Here is a 20,759-nt window from a genome sequence, read left to right as displayed (position 1 = left end):
GTTCCTGATGTCAGTTTGCAGGAGGCACTTGGCACGGTCAAACCAGCCACAGTTCCTGTGGTGCTACTTTCGGTCTGGGAGGTATCCGGATCCGTTCAGAATTTCAGCAGGCGGCCGGCCACTAGGGGCCGCCCGGTCCTGGAAACGTACAATGGCCTTTCCCCAGAGAAAGAAAAGTCACCAGGCCAGGTTCCTCATGTCAGTTTGCAGGAGGCACTTGGCACTGTCAAACCAGCCACAGTTGCCTGTGGTGGTACTTTCGGTCTGGGAGGTATCCTGATCCGTTCAGAATTTCTGCAGGCTGCCGGCCACGCCGGACCACCGGGCCCTGGACAAGAATGATGGCCTTTCCCTAGAGAAACAAAAGTCACCAGGCCAGGTTCCTGATGTCAGTTTGCAGGAGGCACTGGGCACTGTCATACCAGCCACAGGTGCCTGTTGGAGCACCTTGCATTTGGGCGGCATCCTGATCCGTTCGGAATTTCAGCAGACAGCCGGCCACTCCGGTCCAACTGGTCCAAGATATGAACCATGGCCTTTCCCCAGAGAAACAAAAGTCACCAGGCCAGGTTCCTGATGTCAGTTTGCAGGAGGCACTTGGCACTCTCAAACCAGCCACAGTTTCCTCTGGTGGCACCTTGCGTCTGGGAGGTATCCTCAACTGTGAGGAATTTCAGAAGGCAGCCAGCCACTCCTGGCCACCGGGTACTGGACAAGAATGATGGCCTTTCCCCAGAGAAACAAAAGTCACCAGGCCAGGTTCCTGATGTCAGTGTGCAGGAGGCACTTGGCACTGTCAAACCAGCCACAGTTGCCTGTGGTGATATTTTCGGTCTGGGAGGTATCCTGATCCGTTCAGAATTTCAGCAGGCGGCCGGACACTAGGGGCCACCCGGCCCTGGAAACGTACAATGGCCTTTCCCCAGAGAAACAAAAGTCACCAGGCCAGGTTCCTCATGTCAGTTTGCAGGAGGCACTTGGCACTCTCAAATCAGCCACAGTTGCCTGCGGTGGTACTTTCCGTTTGGGAGGTATCGTGATCCGTGTGGAATTTCAGCAGGCAGCCGGCCACTCCGGGCCACCGGGCACTGTACACGATCTATGGCCTTTCCCCAGAGAAACAAAAGCACCAGGCCAGGTTCCTGATGTCTGTTTGCAGGAGGCACTTGGCACTGTCAAACCAGCCACAGTTGCCTAGTGGGGGCACCTTGCATCTGGGAGGTATCCTGATCCGTGCGGAATTTTAGCAGGCAGCCGGCCACTCCGGTCCACTGGGCACTGGATAAGGATGATGGCCCTTTCCCAGAGAAACAAAAGTCACCAGGCCAGGTTCCAGATGTCAGTTTGCAGGAGGCACTAGGCACTGTCAAACCAGCCACAGTTGCCTGTGGTAGTACTTTCGGTCTGGGAGGTATCGTGATCCGTGTGGAATTTCAGCAGGCAGCCGGCCATTGCGGGCCACTAGGCCCTGGACATGAACCATGGCCTTTCCCCAGAGAAACAAAAGTCACCAGGCCAGGTTCCTGATGTCAGTTTGCAGGAGGCACTAGGCACTCTCAAACCAGCCACAGTTCCCTTTTGGGTCTCCTTTCATCTTGGAGGTATCCTCAACCGTGAGGAATTTCAGCAAGCAGCCGCCAACTGCGTGCCAAAGGGCAGTGGGCAGGAACGATGGCCTTTCCCAGGAGAAAAAACTCACCAGGCCAGGTTCCTGATGTCAGTTTTCAGGAGGCACTTGGCACTGTCAAACCAACCGCAGGTGCCTGTGGGGGCACCTTGCATCTGGGCGGCATCCTGATCCGTTCGGAATTTCAGCAGGCAGCCGGCCACTCCGGTCCAACTGGTCCAGGATATGAACCATGGCCTTTCCCCAGAGAAACAAAAGTCACCAGGCCAGGTTCCTGATGTCAGTTTGCAGGAGGCACTTGGCACTGTCAAACCAGCCATAGTTGCCTGTGGGAGCACCCTGCATTTGGGAGGTATCCTCAACCGTTCGGAATTTCAGCAGGCAGCCGGCCACTCCGGTCCACTGGGCACTGGACAAGAATGATGGCTCTTTCCTAAGAGAAACAAAAGTCACGAGGCCAGGTTCCTGATGTCAGTTTGCAGGAGGCACTTGGCACTCTCAAACAAGCCACAGTTTCCTGTGGGTGCACCTTGCGTCTGGGAGGTATCCTCTACCGTGAGGAATTTCAGAAGGCAGCCAGCCACTCCGGGCCACCGGGCACTGGACAAGAATGATGGCCTATCCCCAGAGAAACAAAACTCACCAGGCCAGGTTCCTGATGTCAGTTTGCAGGAGGCACTTGGCACGGTCAAACCAGCCACAGTTCCTGTGGTGGTACTTGCGGTCTGGGAGGTATCCGGATCCGTTCAGAATTTCAGCAGGCGGCCGGCCACTAGGGGCCACCCGGTCCTGGAAACGTACAATGGCCTTTCCCCAGAGAAACAAAAGCACCAGGCCAGGTTCCTGATGTCTGTTTGCAGGAGGCACTTGGCACTGTCCAACCAGCCACAGTTTCCACTGGGGGCACCTTGCGTCTGGGAGGTATCCTCAACCGTGAGGAATTTCAGAAGGCTGCCGGCCTCTCCGGGCCACCGGGCACAGGACAAGAATGATGGCCTATCCCTAGAGAAACAAAACTCACCAGGCCAGGTTCCTGATGTCAGTTTGCAGGAGGCACTTGGCACTGTCAAACCAGCCACAGTTGCCTGTGGTGGTATTTTCGGTCTGGGAGGTATCCTGATCCGTTCAGAATTTCTGCAGGATGCCGGCCACACCGGGCCACCGGGCCCTGGACAAGAATGATGGCCCTTTCCCAGAGAAACAAAACTCACCAGGCCAGGTTCCTGATGTCAGTTTGCAGGAGGCACTAGGCACTGTCAAACCAGCACAGTTTCCTAGTGGGGGCACCTTGCATCTGGGAGGTATCCTGATCCGTGCGGAATTTCTGCAGGCAGCCGGCCACTCCGGTCCACTGGGCACTGGACAAGAATGATGGCTCTTTCCCAGAGAAACAAAAGTCACCAGGCCAGGTTCCTGATGTCAGTTTGCAGGAGGCACTTGGCACTGTCAAACCAGCCACAGTTGCCTGTGGTGGTACTTTCGGTATGGGAGGTATCCTGATCCATGCGGAATTTCAGCAGGCAGCCGGCCACTGCGGGCCACCCGGCCCTGGACACGAACGATGGCCTTTCCCCTGAGAAACAAAAGTCACCAGGCCAGGTTCCTGATGTCAGTTTGCAGGAGGCACTAGGCACTGTCAAACCAGCCACAATTTTCTGTGGGGGCACCTTGCATCTGGGATATATCCTCATACGTGCGGAATTTCAGCAGGCAGCCGGCCACTGCGGGCCACCTGGCGCTGGACATGAACCATGGCCTTTCCCCAGAGAAACAAAAATCACCAGGCCAGGTTCCTGATGTCAGTTTGCAGGAGGCACTTGGCACTGTCAAACCAGCCACAGTTCCTGTGGTGATATTTTCGGTCTGGGAGGTATCCTGATCCGTTCAGAATTTCAGCAGGCGGCCGGACACTAGGGGCCACCCGGCCCTGGAAACGTACAATGGCCTTTCCCCAGAGAAACAAAAGTCACCAGGCCAGGTTCCTGATGTCAGTTTGCAGGAGGCACTTGGCACTCTCAAATCAGCCACAGTTGCCTGCAGTGGGACTTTCGGTTTGGTGGTATCGTGATCCGTGTGGAATTTCAGCAGGCAGCCGGCCACTCCGGGCCACCGGGCACTGTACACGATCTATGGCCTTTCCACAGAGAAACAAAAGCACCAGGCCAGGTTCCTGATGTCTGTTTGCAGGAGGCACTTGGCACTGTCAAACCAGCCACAGTTGCCTAGTGGGGGCACCTTTCATCTGGGAGGTATCCTGATCCGTTCGGAATTTCAGCAGGCAGCCGGCCACTCTGGTCCACTGGGCACTGGATAAGAATGATGGCCCTTTCCCAGAGAAACGAAAGTCACCAGGCCAGGTTCCAGATGTCAGTTTGCAGGAGGCACTAGGCACTGTCAAACCAGCCACAGCTGCAAGTGGTGGTACTTTCGGTCTGGGAGGTATCCTGATCCATGCGGAATTTCAGCAGGCAGCCGGCCATTGCGGGCCACCAGGCCCTGGACATGAACCATGGCCCTTTCCCAGAGAAACAAAAGTCACCAGGCCAGGTTCCTGATGTCAGTTTTCAGGAGGCACTTGGCACTGTCAAACCAACCGAAGGTGCCTGTGGGGGCACATTGCATCTGGGCGGCATCCTGATCCGTTCGGAATTTCAGCAGGCAGCCGGCCACTCCGGTCCAACTGGTCCAGGATATGAACCATGGCCTTTCCCCAGAGAAACAAAAGTCACCAGGCCAGGTTCCTGATGTCAGTTTGCAGGAGGCACTTGGCACTGTCAAACCAGCCACAGTTGCCTGTGGGAGCACCCTGCATTTGGGAGGTATCCTCAACCGTGAGGAATTTCTGCAGGCAGCCGGCCACTCCGGGCCAGCGGGCCCCGGACAAGAATGATGGCCCTTTCCCAGAGAAACAAAAGTCACCAGGCCAGGTTCCTGATGTCAGTTTGCAGGAGGCACTTGGCACTCTCAAACCAGCCACAGTTGCCTGCGGTGGTACTTTCGGTCTGGGAGGTATGCTGATCCGTTCAGAATTTCAGCAGGCGGCCGGACACTAGGGGCCACACGGCCCGGGAAACGTACAATGGCCTTTCCCCAGAGAAACAAAAGTCACCAGGCCAGGTTCCTGATGTCAGTTTGCAGGAGGCACTTGGCACTCTCAAATCAGCCACAGTTGCCTGCGGTGGTACTTTCGGTTTGGGAGGTATCGTGATCCGTGTGGAATTTCAGCAGGCAGCCGGCCACTCCGGGCCACCGGGCACTGTACACGATCTATGGCCTTTCCACAGAGAAACAAAAGCACCAGGCCAGGTTCCTGATGTCAGTTTGCAGGAGGCACTTGGCACTGTCAAACCAGCCACAGTTGCCTAGTGGGGGCACCTTGCATCTGGGAGGTATCCTGATCCATGCGGAATTTCAGCAGGCAGCCGGCCACTGCGGGCCACCCGGCCCTGGACACGAACGATGGCCTTTCCCCTGAGAAACAAAAGTCACCAGGCCAGGTTCCTGATGTCAGTTTGCAGGAGGCACTAGGCACTGTCAAACCAGCCACAATTTTCTGTGGGGGCACCTTGCATCTGGGATATATCCTCATACGTGCGGAATTTCAGCAGGCAGCCGGCCACTGCGGGCCACCTGGCGCTGGACATGAACCATGGCCTTTCCCCAGAGAAACAAAAATCACCAGGCCAGGTTCCTGATGTCAGTTTGCAGGAGGCACTTGGCACTGTCAAACCAGCCACAGTTCCTGTGGTGATATTTTCGGTCTGGGAGGTATCCTGATCCGTTCAGAATTTCAGCAGGCGGCCGGACACTAGGGGCCACCCGGCCCTGGAAACGTACAATGGCCTTTCCCCAGAGAAACAAAAGTCACCAGGCCAGGTTCCTGATGTCAGTTTGCAGGAGGCACTTGGCACTCTCAAATCAGCCACAGTTGCCTGCAGTGGGACTTTCGGTTTGGTGGTATCGTGATCCGTGTGGAATTTCAGCAGGCAGCCGGCCACTCCGGGCCACCGGGCACTGTACACGATCTATGGCCTTTCCACAGAGAAACAAAAGCACCAGGCCAGGTTCCTGATGTCTGTTTGCAGGAGGCACTTGGCACTGTCAAACCAGCCACAGTTGCCTAGTGGGGGCACCTTTCATCTGGGAGGTATCCTGATCCGTTCGGAATTTCAGCAGGCAGCCGGCCACTCTGGTCCACTGGGCACTGGATAAGAATGATGGCCCTTTCCCAGAGAAACGAAAGTCACCAGGCCAGGTTCCAGATGTCAGTTTGCAGGAGGCACTAGGCACTGTCAAACCAGCCACAGCTGCAAGTGGTGGTACTTTCGGTCTGGGAGGTATCCTGATCCATGCGGAATTTCAGCAGGCAGCCGGCCATTGCGGGCCACCAGGCCCTGGACATGAACCATGGCCCTTTCCCAGAGAAACAAAAGTCACCAGGCCAGGTTCCTGATGTCAGTTTTCAGGAGGCACTTGGCACTGTCAAACCAACCGAAGGTGCCTGTGGGGGCACATTGCATCTGGGCGGCATCCTGATCCGTTCGGAATTTCAGCAGGCAGCCGGCCACTCCGGTCCAACTGGTCCAGGATATGAACCATGGCCTTTCCCCAGAGAAACAAAAGTCACCAGGCCAGGTTCCTGATGTCAGTTTGCAGGAGGCACTTGGCACTGTCAAACCAGCCACAGTTGCCTGTGGGAGCACCCTGCATTTGGGAGGTATCCTCAACCGTGAGGAATTTCTGCAGGCAGCCGGCCACTCCGGGCCAGCGGGCCCCGGACAAGAATGATGGCCCTTTCCCAGAGAAACAAAAGTCACCAGGCCAGGTTCCTGATGTCAGTTTGCAGGAGGCACTTGGCACTCTCAAACCAGCCACAGTTGCCTGCGGTGGTACTTTCGGTCTGGGAGGTATGCTGATCCGTTCAGAATTTCAGCAGGCGGCCGGACACTAGGGGCCACCCGGCCCGGGAAACGTACAATGGCCTGTCCCCAGAGAAACAAAAGTCACCAGGCCAGGTTCCTGATGTCAGTTTGCAGGAGGCACTTGGCACTCTCAAATCAGCCACAGTTGCCTGCGGTGGTACTTTCGGTTTGGGAGGTATCGTGATCCGTGTGGAATTTCAGCAGGCAGCCGGCCACTCCGGGCCACCGGGCACTGTACACGATCTATGGCCTTTCCACAGAGAAACAAAAGCACCAGGCCAGGTTCCTGATGTCAGTTTGCAGGAGGCACTTGGCACTGTCAAACCAGCCACAGTTGCCTAGTGGGGGCACCTTGCATCTGGGAGGTATCCTGATCCATGCGGAATTTCAGCAGGCAGCCGGCCACTGCGGGCCACCCGGCCCTGGACACGAACGATGGCCTTTCCCCTGAGAAACAAAAGTCACCAGGCCAGGTTCCTGATGTCAGTTTGCAGGAGGCACTAGGCACTGTCAAACCAGCCACAATTTTCTGTGGGGGCACCTTGCATCTGGGATATATCCTCATACGTGCGGAATTTCAGCAGGCAGCCGGCCACTGCGGGCCACCTGGCGCTGGACATGAACCATGGCCTTTCCCCAGAGAAACAAAAATCACCAGGCCAGGTTCCTGATGTCAGTTTGCAGGAGGCACTTGGCACTGTCAAACCAGCCACAGTTCCTGTGGTGATATTTTCGGTCTGGGAGGTATCCTGATCCGTTCAGAATTTCAGCAGGCGGCCGGACACTAGGGGCCACCCGGCCCTGGAAACGTACAATGGCCTTTCCCCAGAGAAACAAAAGTCACCAGGCCAGGTTCCTGATGTCAGTTTGCAGGAGGCACTTGGCACTCTCAAATCAGCCACAGTTGCCTGCAGTGGGACTTTCGGTTTGGTGGTATCGTGATCCGTGTGGAATTTCAGCAGGCAGCCGGCCACTCCGGGCCACCGGGCACTGTACACGATCTATGGCCTTTCCACAGAGAAACAAAAGCACCAGGCCAGGTTCCTGATGTCTGTTTGCAGGAGGCACTTGGCACTGTCAAACCAGCCACAGTTGCCTAGTGGGGGCACCTTTCATCTGGGAGGTATCCTGATCCGTTCGGAATTTCAGCAGGCAGCCGGCCACTCTGGTCCACTGGGCACTGGATAAGAATGATGGCCCTTTCCCAGAGAAACGAAAGTCACCAGGCCAGGTTCCAGATGTCAGTTTGCAGGAGGCACTAGGCACTGTCAAACCAGCCACAGCTGCAAGTGGTGGTACTTTCGGTCTGGGAGGTATCCTGATCCATGCGGAATTTCAGCAGGCAGCCGGCCATTGCGGGCCACCAGGCCCTGGACATGAACCATGGCCCTTTCCCAGAGAAACAAAAGTCACCAGGCCAGGTTCCTGATGTCAGTTTTCAGGAGGCACTTGGCACTGTCAAACCAACCGAAGGTGCCTGTGGGGGCACATTGCATCTGGGCGGCATCCTGATCCGTTCGGAATTTCAGCAGGCAGCCGGCCACTCCGGTCCAACTGGTCCAGGATATGAACCATGGCCTTTCCCCAGAGAAACAAAAGTCACCAGGCCAGGTTCCTGATGTCAGTTTGCAGGAGGCACTTGGCACTGTCAAACCAGCCACAGTTGCCTGTGGGAGCACCCTGCATTTGGGAGGTATCCTCAACCGTGAGGAATTTCTGCAGGCAGCCGGCCACTCCGGGCCAGCGGGCCCCGGACAAGAATGATGGCCCTTTCCCAGAGAAACAAAAGTCACCAGGCCAGGTTCCTGATGTCAGTTTGCAGGAGGCACTTGGCACTCTCAAACCAGCCACAGTTGCCTGCGGTGGTACTTTCGGTCTGGGAGGTATGCTGATCCGTTCAGAATTTCAGCAGGCGGCCGGACACTAGGGGCCACCCGGCCCGGGAAACGTACAATGGCCTGTCCCCAGAGAAACAAAAGTCACCAGGCCAGGTTCCTGATGTCAGTTTGCAGGAGGCACTTGGCACTCTCAAATCAGCCACAGTTGCCTGCGGTGGTACTTTCGGTTTGGGAGGTATCGTGATCCGTGTGGAATTTCAGCAGGCAGCCGGCCACTCCGGGCCACCGGGCACTGTACACGATCTATGGCCTTTCCACAGAGAAACAAAAGCACCAGGCCAGGTTCCTGATGTCAGTTTGCAGGAGGCACTTGGCACTGTCAAACCAGCCACAGTTGCCTAGTGGGGGCACCTTGCATCTGGGAGGTATCCTGATCCGTGCGGAATTTTAGCAGGCAGCCGGCCACTCCGGTCCACTGGGCACTGGATAAGGATGATGGCCCTTTCCCAGAGAAACAAAAGTCACCAGGCCAGGTTCCAGATGTCAGTTTGCAGGAGGCACTAGGCACTGTCAAACCAGCCGCAGTTGCCTGTGGTGGTACTTTCGGTCTGGGAGGTATCGTGATCCGTGTGGAATTTCAGCAGGCAGCCGGCCACTCCTGGCCACCTGGCCCTGGACATGAACCATGGCCTTTCCCCAGAGAAACAAAAATCACCAGGCCAGGTTCCTGATGTCAGTTTGCAGGAGGCACTTGGCACTCTCAAACGAGCCAGAGTTTCCTGTTGGGGCACCTTTCGTCTGGGAGGTATCCTGATCCGTGCGGAATTTCAGCAGGCAGCCGGCCACTCCGGTCCACTGGGCACTGGACAAGAATGATGGCCTTTCCCCAGAGAAACAAAAGTCAGCAGGCCAGGTTCCTGATGTCAGTTTGCAGGAGGCACTTGGCACTGTCAAACCAACCGCAGGTGCCTGCTGGGCACTTTGCATCTGGGCGGCATCCCGATCCGTTCGGAATTTCAGCAGACAGCCGGCCACTCCGGTCCAACAGGTCCAGGATATGAACCATGGCCTTTCCCCAGAGAAACAAAAGTAACCAGGCCAGGTTCCTGATGTCAGTTTGCAGGAGGCACTTGGCACTGTCAAACCAGCCACAGTTGCCTGTGGTGGTATTTTCGGTCTGGGAGGTATCCTCATCCATTCAGAATTTCAGCAGGCTGCCGGCCACGACGGACCACCGGGCCCTGGACAAGAATGATGGCCCTTTCCCAGAGAAACAAAAGTCTCCAGGCCAGGTTCCTCATGTCAGTTTGCAGGAGGCACTAGGCACTGTCAAACCAACCGCAGTTGCATGTGGTGGTACTTTCGGTATGGGAGGTATCCTGATCCATGCGGAATTTCAGCAGGCAGCCGGCCATTGCTGGCCACTAGGCCCTGGACATGAACCATGGCCTTTCCCCAGAGAAACAAAAGTCACCAGGCCAGGTTCCTGATGTTAATTTGCAGGAGGCACTAGGCACTGTCAAACCAGCCACAGTTCCCTTTTGGAGCTCCTTTCATCTTGGAGGTGTCCTCAACCGTGAGGAATTTCAGCAAGCAGCCGCCAACTGCGTGCCAAAGGGCACTGGGCACGAACGATGGCCTTTCCCCAGAGAAAAAAAACTCACCAGGTCAGGTTCCTGATGTCAGTTTTCAGGAGGCACTTGGCACTGTCAAACCAACCACAGGTGCATCTGGGGGAACCTTGCATCTGGGATGTATCCTCATACGTGCGGAATTTCAGCAGGCAGCCGGCCACTCCGGGCCACCCGGCCCTGGACATGAACCATGGCCTTTCCCCAGAGAAACAATAGTCACCAGGCCAGGTTCCTGATGTCAGTTTGCAGGAGGCACTAGGCACTGTCAAACCAGCCACAGTTGCCTGTTGGGGCATCTTGCATCTGGGCGGCATCCTGATCCGTTCGGAATTTCAGCAGGCAGCCGGCCACTCCGGTCCAACAGGTCCAGGATATGAACCATGGCCTTTCCCCAGAGAAACAAAAGTCACCCGGCCAGGTTCCTGATGTCAGTTTGCAGGAGGCACTAGGCACTGTCAAACCAGCCACAGTTTCCTGTTGGGGCTCCTTGTGTCTGGGGCGTATCCTCAACCGTGACGAATTTCAGCAGGCAGCCAGCCCCTCCGGGCCAGCGGGCCCCGGACGAGAATGATGGTCTTTCCCCAGAGAAACCAAAGTCACCAGGCCAGGTTCCTGATGTCAGTTTGCAGGAGGCACTAGGCATTGTCAAACCAGCCACAGTTCCCTTTTGGGGCTCCTTTCATCTAGGAGGTATCCTCAACCGTGAGGAATTTCAGCAGGAAGCAGCCGCCAACTGCGTGCCAAAGGGCACTGGGCACGAACGATGGCCTTTCCCCAGAGAAACAAAAGTCACCAGGCCAGGTTCCTGATGTCAGTTTGCAGGAGGCACTTGGCACTGTCAAACCAGCCACAGTTGCCTGTGGGAGCACCCTGCATCTGGGAGGTATCCTCAACCGTGAGGAATTTCAGCAGGCAGCCGGCCACTCCGGGCCACCGGGCACTGTACACGATCTATGGCCTTTCCCCAGAGAAACAAAAGTCACCAGGCCAGGTTCCTGATGTCAGTTTGCAGGAGGCACTTGGCACTGTCAAACCAGCCACAGTTGCCTGTGTGGGCACATTGCATCCGGGACGTATCCTGATCGGTTCGGAATTTCAGCATGCAGCCGGCCACTCCGGGCCACCGGGCACTGGACATCATCTATGGCCTTTCCCCAGAGAAACAAAAGTCACTAGGCCCGGTTCCTGATGTCAATTTGCAGGAGGCACTTGGCACTGTCAAACAAATCGCAGGTGCCTGTGGGAGCACCCTGCATCTGGGAGGTATCCTCAACTGTGAGGAATTTCAGCAGGCAGCCGGCCACTCCGGGCCAGAACGCCCCGGACAAGAATGATGGCCTTTTCCCAGAGAAACAAAAGTCACCAGGCCAGGTTCCTGATGTCAGTTTGCAGGAGGCACTTGGCACTCTCAAACAAGCCACAGTTTCCTCTGGGGGCACCTTGCTTCTGGGAGGTATCCTCAACCGTGAGGAATTTCAGAAGGCAGCCAGCCACTCCGGGCCACTGGGCACTGGACAAGAATGATGGCCTTTCCCCAGAGAAACAAAAGTCACCAGGCCAGGTTCCTGATGTCAGTTTGCAGGAGGCACTAGGCACTGTCAAACAAGCCACAGTTGCCTGTGGTGGTATTTTTGGTCTGGGAGGTATCCTGATCCGTGCTGAATTTCTGCAGGCTGCCGGATACGCCGGGCCACCGGGCCCTGGACAAGAATGATGGTCCTTTCCCAGAGAAACAAAACTCACCAGGCCAGGTTCCTGATGTCAGTTTGCAGGAGGCACTAGGCACTGTCAAACCAGCCACAGTTGCCTGTGGTGGTATTTTCGGTCTGGGAGGCATCCTGATCCATGCGGAATTTCAGCAGGCAGCCGGCCACTCCGGGCCACCTGTCGCTGGACATGAGCCATGGCCTTTCCCCAGAGAAACAAAAGTCACCAGGCCAGGTTCCTGATGTCAGTTTGCAGGAGGCACTAGGCACTGTCAAACCAGCCACAGTTGCCTGAGGTGGTACTTTCGGTCTGGGAGGTATCCTGATCCATGCGGAATTTCAGCAGGCAGCCGGCCATTGCGGGCCACCAGGCCCTGGACATGAACCATGGCCTTTCCCCAGAGAAACAAAACTCACCAGGCCAGGTTCCTGATGTCAGTTTGCAGGAGGCACTAGGCACTGTCAAACCAGCCACAGTTCCCTTTTGGAGCTCCTTTCATCTTGGAGGAGTCCTCAACCGCGAGGAATTTCAGCAAGCAGCCGCCAACTGCGTGCCAAAGGCCACTGGGCACGAACGATGGCCTTACCCCAGAGAAAAAAAACTGACCAGGTCAGGTTCCTGATGTCAGTTTTCAGGAGGCACTTGGCACTGTCAAACCAACCACAGGTGTATCTGGGGGAACCTTGCATCTGGGACGTATCCTGATCCGTTCGGAATTTCAGCAGGCAGCCGGCCCCTCCGGGCCACCGGGCACTGGACATCATCTATGGCCTTTCCCCAGAGAAACAAAAGTCACTAGGCCCGGTTCCTGATGTCAATTTGCAGGAGGAACTTGGCACTGTCAAACCAGCCACAATTTCCTGTGGGGGCACCTTGCATCAGGGATGTATCCTCATACGTGCGGAATTTCAGCAGGCAGCTGACCACTCCGGGCCACCCGGCCCTGGACATGAACCATGGCCTTTCCCCAGAGAAACAATAGTCACCAGGCCAGGTTCCTGATGTCAGTTTGCAGGAGGCACTTGGCACTGTCAAACCAACCGCAGGTGCCTGTTGGGGCACCTTGCATCTGGGCGGCATCCTGATCCGTTCGGAATTTCAGCAGGCAGCCGGCCACTCCGGTCCAACTGGTCCAGGATATGAACCATGGCCTTTCCCCAGAGAAACAAAAGTCACCAGGCCAGGTTCCTGATGTCAGTTTGGAGGAGGCACTAGGCACTGTCAAACCAGCCACAGTTTCCTGTTGGGGCTCCTTGTGTCTGGGGCGTATCCTCAACCGTGACGAATTTCAGCAGGCAGTCAAGCCCCTCCGGGCCACAGGGCCCCGGACGAGAATGATGGCCTTTCCCCAGAGAAACAAAAGTCACCAGGCCAGGTTCCTGATGTCAGTTTGCAGGAGGCACTTGGCACTGTCAAACCAGCCACAGTTGCCTGTGGTGGTATTTTCGGTCTGGGAGGTATCCTGATCCGTTCAGAATTTCTGCAGGATGCCGGCCACACCGGGCCACCGGGCCCTGGACAAGAATGATGGCCCTTTCCCAGAGAAACAAAACTCACCAGGCCAGGTTCCTGATGTCAGTTTGCAGGAGGCACTAGGCACTGTCAAACCAGCCACAGTTGCCTGTGGTGGTACTTTTGGTCTGGGCGGCATCCTGATCCGTTCGGAATTTCAGCAGGCAGCCGGCCACTCCGGTCCAACAGGTCCAGGATATGAACCATGGCCTTTCCCCAGAGAAACAAAAGTCACCCGGCCAGGTTCCTGATGTCAGTTTGCAGGAGGCACTAGGCACTGTCAAACCAGCCACAGTTTCCTGTTGGGGCTCCTTGTGTCTGGGGCGTATCCTCAACCGTGACGAATTTCAGCAGGCAGCCAGCCCCTCCGGGCCAGCGGGCCCCGGACGAGAATGATGGTCTTTCCCCAGAGAAACCAAAGTCACCAGGCCAGGTTCCTGATGTCAGTTTGCAGGAGGCACTAGGCATTGTCAAACCAGCCACAGTTCCCTTTTGGGGCTCCTTTCATCTAGGAGGTATCCTCAACCGTGAGGAATTTCAGCAGGAAGCAGCCGCCAACTGCGTGCCAAAGGGCACTGGGCACGAACGATGGCCTTTCCCCAGAGAAACAAAAGTCACCAGGCCAGGTTCCTGATGTCAGTTTGCAGGAGGCACTTGGCACTGTCAAACCAGCCACAGTTGCCTGTGGGAGCACCCTGCATCTGGGAGGTATCCTCAACCGTGAGGAATTTCAGCAGGCAGCCGGCCACTCCGGGCCACCGGGCACTGTACACGATCTATGGCCTTTCCCCAGAGAAACAAAAGTCACCAGGCCAGGTTCCTGATGTCAGTTTGCAGGAGGCACTTGGCACTGTCAAACCAGCCACAGTTGCCTGTGTGGGCACATTGCATCCGGGACGTATCCTGATCGGTTCGGAATTTCAGCATGCAGCCGGCCACTCCGGGCCACCGGGCACTGGACATCATCTATGGCCTTTCCCCAGAGAAACAAAAGTCACTAGGCCCGGTTCCTGATGTCAATTTGCAGGAGGCACTTGGCACTGTCAAACAAATCGCAGGTGCCTGTGGGAGCACCCTGCATCTGGGAGGTATCCTCAACTGTGAGGAATTTCAGCAGGCAGCCGGCCACTCCGGGCCAGAACGCCCCGGACAAGAATGATGGCCTTTTCCCAGAGAAACAAAAGTCACCAGGCCAGGTTCCTGATGTCAGTTTGCAGGAGGCACTTGGCACTCTCAAACAAGCCACAGTTTCCTCTGGGGGCACCTTGCTTCTGGGAGGTATCCTCAACCGTGAGGAATTTCAGAAGGCAGCCAGCCACTCCGGGCCACTGGGCACTGGACAAGAATGATGGCCTTTCCCCAGAGAAACAAAAGTCACCAGGCCAGGTTCCTGATGTCAGTTTGCAGGAGGCACTAGGCACTGTCAAACAAGCCACAGTTGCCTGTGGTGGTATTTTTGGTCTGGGAGGTATCCTGATCCGTGCTGAATTTCTGCAGGCTGCCGGATACGCCGGGCCACCGGGCCCTGGACAAGAATGATGGTCCTTTCCCAGAGAAACAAAACTCACCAGGCCAGGTTCCTGATGTCAGTTTGCAGGAGGCACTAGGCACTGTCAAACCAGCCACAGTTGCCTGTGGTGGTATTTTCGGTCTGGGAGGCATCCTGATCCATGCGGAATTTCAGCAGGCAGCCGGCCACTCCGGGCCACCTGTCGCTGGACATGAGCCATGGCCTTTCCCCAGAGAAACAAAAGTCACCAGGCCAGGTTCCTGATGTCAGTTTGCAGGAGGCACTAGGCACTGTCAAACCAGCCACAGTTGCCTGAGGTGGTACTTTCGGTCTGGGAGGTATCCTGATCCATGCGGAATTTCAGCAGGCAGCCGGCCATTGCGGGCCACCAGGCCCTGGACATGAACCATGGCCTTTCCCCAGAGAAACAAAACTCACCAGGCCAGGTTCCTGATGTCAGTTTGCAGGAGGCACTAGGCACTGTCAAACCAGCCACAGTTCCCTTTTGGAGCTCCTTTCATCTTGGAGGAGTCCTCAACCGCGAGGAATTTCAGCAAGCAGCCGCCAACTGCGTGCCAAAGGCCACTGGGCACGAACGATGGCCTTACCCCAGAGAAAAAAAACTGACCAGGTCAGGTTCCTGATGTCAGTTTTCAGGAGGCACTTGGCACTGTCAAACCAACCACAGGTGTATCTGGGGGAACCTTGCATCTGGGACGTATCCTGATCCGTTCGGAATTTCAGCAGGCAGCCGGCCCCTCCGGGCCACCGGGCACTGGACATCATCTATGGCCTTTCCCCAGAGAAACAAAAGTCACTAGGCCCGGTTCCTGATGTCAATTTGCAGGAGGAACTTGGCACTGTCAAACCAGCCACAATTTCCTGTGGGGGCACCTTGCATCAGGGATGTATCCTCATACGTGCGGAATTTCAGCAGGCAGCTGACCACTCCGGGCCACCCGGCCCTGGACATGAACCATGGCCTTTCCCCAGAGAAACAATAGTCACCAGGCCAGGTTCCTGATGTCAGTTTGCAGGAGGCACTTGGCACTGTCAAACCAACCGCAGGTGCCTGTTGGGGCACCTTGCATCTGGGCGGCATCCTGATCCGTTCGGAATTTCAGCAGGCAGCCGGCCACTCCGGTCCAACTGGTCCAGGATATGAACCATGGCCTTTCCCCAGAGAAACAAAAGTCACCAGGCCAGGTTCCTGATGTCAGTTTGGAGGAGGCACTAGGCACTGTCAAACCAGCCACAGTTTCCTGTTGGGGCTCCTTGTGTCTGGGGCGTATCCTCAACCGTGACGAATTTCAGCAGGCAGTCAAGCCCCTCCGGGCCACAGGGCCCCGGACGAGAATGATGGCCTTTCCCCAGAGAAACAAAAGTCACCAGGCCAGGTTCCTGATGTCAGTTTGCAGGAGGCACTTGGCACTGTCAAACCAGCCACAGTTGCCTGTGGTGGTATTTTCGGTCTGGGAGGTATCCTGATCCGTTCAGAATTTCTGCAGGATGCCGGCCACACCGGGCCACCGGGCCCTGGACAAGAATGATGGCCCTTTCCCAGAGAAACAAAACTCACCAGGCCAGGTTCCTGATGTCAGTTTGCAGGAGGCACTAGGCACTGTCAAACCAGCCACAGTTGCCTGTGGTGGTACTTTTGGTCTGGGAGGTATCCTGATCCGTTCAGAATTTCTGCAGGCTGCCGGCCACGCCGGGCCACCGGGCCCTGGACAGGAATGATGGCCTTTCCCCAGAGAAACAAAAGTGACCAGGCCAGGTTCCTGATGTCAGTTTGCAGGAGGCACTTGGCACTGTCAAACCAGCACAGTTTCCTAGTGGGGGCACCTTGCATCTGGGAGGTATCATGATCCGTGCGGAATTTCAGCAGGCAGCCGGCCACTCCTGGCCACCGGGCACTGTACACGATCTATGGCCTTTCCCCAGAGAAACAAAAGTCACCAGGCCAGGTTCCTGATGTCAGTTTGCAGGAGGCACTTGGCACTGTCAAACCAGCCACAGTTGCCTAGTGGGGGCACCTTGCATCTGGGAGGTATCCTGATCCGTGCGGAATTTCTGCAGGCAGCCGGCCACTCCGGTCCACTGGGCACTGGACAAGAATGATGGCTCTTTCCCAGAGAAACAAAAGTCACCAGGCCAGGTTCCTGATGTCAGTTTGCAGGAGGCACTTGGCACTGTCAAACCAGCCACAGTTGCCTGTGGTGGTACTTTCGGTATGGGAGGTATCCTGATCCATGCGGAATTTCAGCAGGCAGCCGGCCACTGCGGGCCACCTGGTGCTGGACATGAACCATGGCCATTCCCCTGAGAAACAAAAGTCACCAGGCCAGGTTCCTGATGTCAGTTTGCAGGAGGCACTAGGCACTGTCAAACCAGCCACAATTTTCTGTGGGGGCACCTTGCATCTGGGATATATCCTCATACGTGCGGAATTTCAGCAGGCAGCCGGCCACTGCGGGCCACCTGGCGCTGGACATGAACCATGGCCTTTCCCCAGAGAAACAAAAGTCACCAGGCCAGGTTCCTGATGTCAGTTTGCAGGACGCACTAGGCATTGTCAAACCAGCCACAGTTCCCTTTTGGGGCTCCTTTCATCTAGGAGGTATCCTCAACCGTGAGGAATTTCAGCAGGAAGCAGCCGCCAACTGCGTGCCAAAGGGCACTGGGCACGAACGATGGCCTTTCCCCAGAGAAACAAAAATCACCAGGCCAGGTTCCTGATGTCAGTTTGCAGGAGGCACTTGGCACTGTCAAACCAGCCACAGTTGCCTGTGGTGATATTTTCGGTCTGGGAGGTATCCTGATCCGTTCAGAATTTCAGCAGGCGGCCGGACACTAGGGGCCACCCGGCCCTGGAAACGTACAATGGCCTTTCCCCAGAGAAACAAAAGTCACCAGGCCAGGTTCCTGATGTCAGTTTGCAGGAGGCACTTGGCACTCTCAAACCAGCCACAGTTGCCTGCGGTGGTACTTTCGGTCTGGGAGGTATCGTGATCCGTGTGGAATTTCAGCAGGCAGGCGGCCACTCCTGGCCACCGGGCACTGTACACGATCTATGGCCTTTCCCCAGAGAAACAAAAGTCACCAGGCCAGGTTCCTGATGTCAGTTTGCAGGAGGCACTTGGCACTGTCAAACCAGCCACAGTTGCCTAGTGGGGGCACCTTGCGTCTGGGAGGTATCGTGATCCGTGTGGAATTTCAGCAGGCAGCCGGCCACTCCGGTCCACTGGGCACTGGACAAGAATGATGGCTCTTTCCCCAGAGAAACAAAAGTCACCAGGCCAGGTTCCTGATGTCAGTTTGCAGGAGGCACTTGGCACTCTCAAACAAGCCACAGTTTCCTGTGGGTGCACCTTGCGTCTGGGAGGTATCCTCTACCGTGAGGAATTTCAGAAGGCAGCCAGCCACTCCGGTCCACTGGGCACTGGACAAGAATGATGGCCTATCCCCAGAGAAACAAAACTCACCAGGCCAGGTTCCTGATGTCAGTTTGCAGGAGGCACTTGGCACGGTCAAACCAGCCACAGTTCCTGTGGTGCTACTTTCGGTCTGGGAGGTATCCGGATCCGTTCAGAATTTCAGCAGGCGGCCGGCCACTAGGGGCCGCCCGGTCCTGGAAACGTACAATGGCCTTTCCCCAGAGAAAGAAAAGTCACCAGGCCAGGTTCCTCATGTCAGTTTGCAGGAGGCACTTGGCACTGTCAAACCAGCCACAGTTGCCTGCGGTGGTATTTTCGGTCTCGGAGGTATCCTGATCCGTTCAGAATTTCTGCAGGCTGCCGGCCACTAGGGGCCACCGGGCCCTGCACAAGAATGATGGCCCTTTCCCAGAGAAACAAAACTCAAAAGGCCAGGTTCCTGATGTCAGTTTGCAGGAGGCACTAGGCACTGTCAAACCAGCCACAGTTGCCTGTGGTGGTACTTTCGGTCTGGGAGGTATCCTGATCCGTTCAGAATTTCTGCAGGCTGCCGGCCACGCCGGACCACCGGGCCCTGGACAAGAATGATGGCCTTTCCCTAGAGAAACAAAAGTCACCAGGCCAGGTTCCTGATGTCAGTTTGCAGGAGGCACTGGGCACTGTCATACCAGCCACAGGTGCCTGTTGGAGCACCTTGCATTTGGGCGGCATCCTGATCCGTTCGGAATTTCAGCAGACAGCCGGCCACTCCGGTCCAACTGGTCCAAGATATGAACCACGGCCTTTCCCCAGAGAAACAAAAGTCACCAGGCCAGGTTCCTGATGTCAGTTTGCAGGAGGCACTTGGCACTCTCAAACCAGCCACAGTTTCCTCTGGTGGCGCCTTGCGTCTGGGAGGTATCCTCAACTGTGAGGAATTTCAGAAGGCAGCCAGCCACTCCTGGCCACCGGGTACTGGACAAGAATGATGGCCTTTCCCCAGAGAAACAAAAGTCACCAGGCCAGGTTCCTGATGTCAGTTTGCAGGAGGCACTTGGCACTGTCAAACCAGCCACAGTTGCCTGTGGTGATATTTTCGGTCTGGGAGGTATCCTGATCCGTTCAGAATTTCAGCAGGCGGCCGGACACTAGGGGCCACCCGGCCCTGGAAACGTACAATGGCCTTTCCCCAGAGAAACAAAAGTCACCAGGCCAGGTTCCTGATGTCTGTTTGCAGGAGGCACTTGGCACTGTCAAACCAGCCACAGTTGCCTAGTGGGGGCACCTTGCATCTGGGAGGTATCCTGATCCGTGCGGAATTTTAGCAGGCAGCCGGCCACTCCGGTCCACTGGGCACTGGATAAGGATGATGGCCCTTTCCCAGAGAAACAAAAGTCACCAGGCCAGGTTCCAGATGTCAGTTTGCAGGAGGCACTAGGCACTGTCAAACCAGCCACAGTTGCCTGTGGTGGTACTTTCGGTCTGGGAGGTATCGTGATCCGTGTGGAATTTCAGCAGGCAGCCGGCCATTGCGGGCCACTAGGCCCTGGACATGAACCATGGCCTTTCCCCAGAGAAACAAAAGTCACCAGGCCAGGTTCCTGATGTCAGTTTGCAGGAGGCACTAGGCACTCTCAAACCAGCCACAGTTCCCTTTTGGGTCTCCTTTCATCTTGGAGGTATCGTGATCCGTGAGGAATTTCAGCAAGCAGCCGCCAACTGCGTGCCAAAGGGCAGTGGGCAGGAACGATGGCCTTTCCCAGGAGAAAAAACTCACCAGGCCAGGTTCCTGATGTCAGTTTGCAGGAGGCACTTGGCACTGTCAAACCAACCGCAGGTGCCTGTGGGGGCACCTTGCATCTGGGCGGCATCCTGATCCGTTCGGAATTTCAGCAGGCAGCCGGCCACTCCGGTCCAACAGGTCCAGGATATGAACCATGGCCTTTCCCCAGAGAAACAAAAGTCACCAGGCCAGGTTCCTGATGTCAGTTTACAGGAGGCACTTGGCACTGTCAAACCAGCCATAGTTGCCTGTGGGAGCACCCTGCATTTGGGAGGTATCCTCAACCGTTCGGAATTTCAGCAGGCAGCCGGCCACTCCGGTCCACTGGGCACTGGACAAGAATGATGGCTCTTTCCTAAGAGAAACAAAAGTCACCAGGCCAGGTTCCTGATGTCAGTTTGCAGGAGGCACTTGGCACTCTCAAACAAGCCACAGTTTCCTGTGGGTGCACCTTGCGTCTGGGAGGTATCCTCTACCGTGAGGAATTTCAGAAGGCAGCCAGCCACTCCGGGCCACCGGGCACTGGACAAGAATGATGGCCTATCCCCAGAGAAACAAAACTCACCAGGCCAGGTTCCTGATGTCAGTTTGCAGGAGGCACTTGGCACGGTCAAACCAGCCACAGTTCCTGTGGTGGTACTTGCGGTCTGGGAGGTATCCGGATCCGTTCAGAATTTCAGCAGGCGGCCGGCCACTAGGGGCCACCCGGTCCTGGAAACGTACAATGGCCTTTCCCCAGAGAAACAAAAGCACCAGGCCAGGTTCCTGATGTCTGTTTGCAGGAGGCACTTGGCACTGTCCAACCAGCCA

This window comes from Passer domesticus, chromosome 6 (assembly GCF_036417665.1).
Source record: "Passer domesticus isolate bPasDom1 chromosome 6, bPasDom1.hap1, whole genome shotgun sequence".
Taxonomy (NCBI): Eukaryota; Metazoa; Chordata; class Aves; order Passeriformes; family Passeridae; genus Passer; species Passer domesticus.
The sequence above is the reverse complement of the archived record's forward strand: the minus strand, read 5'-3'. Positions refer to the sequence as shown.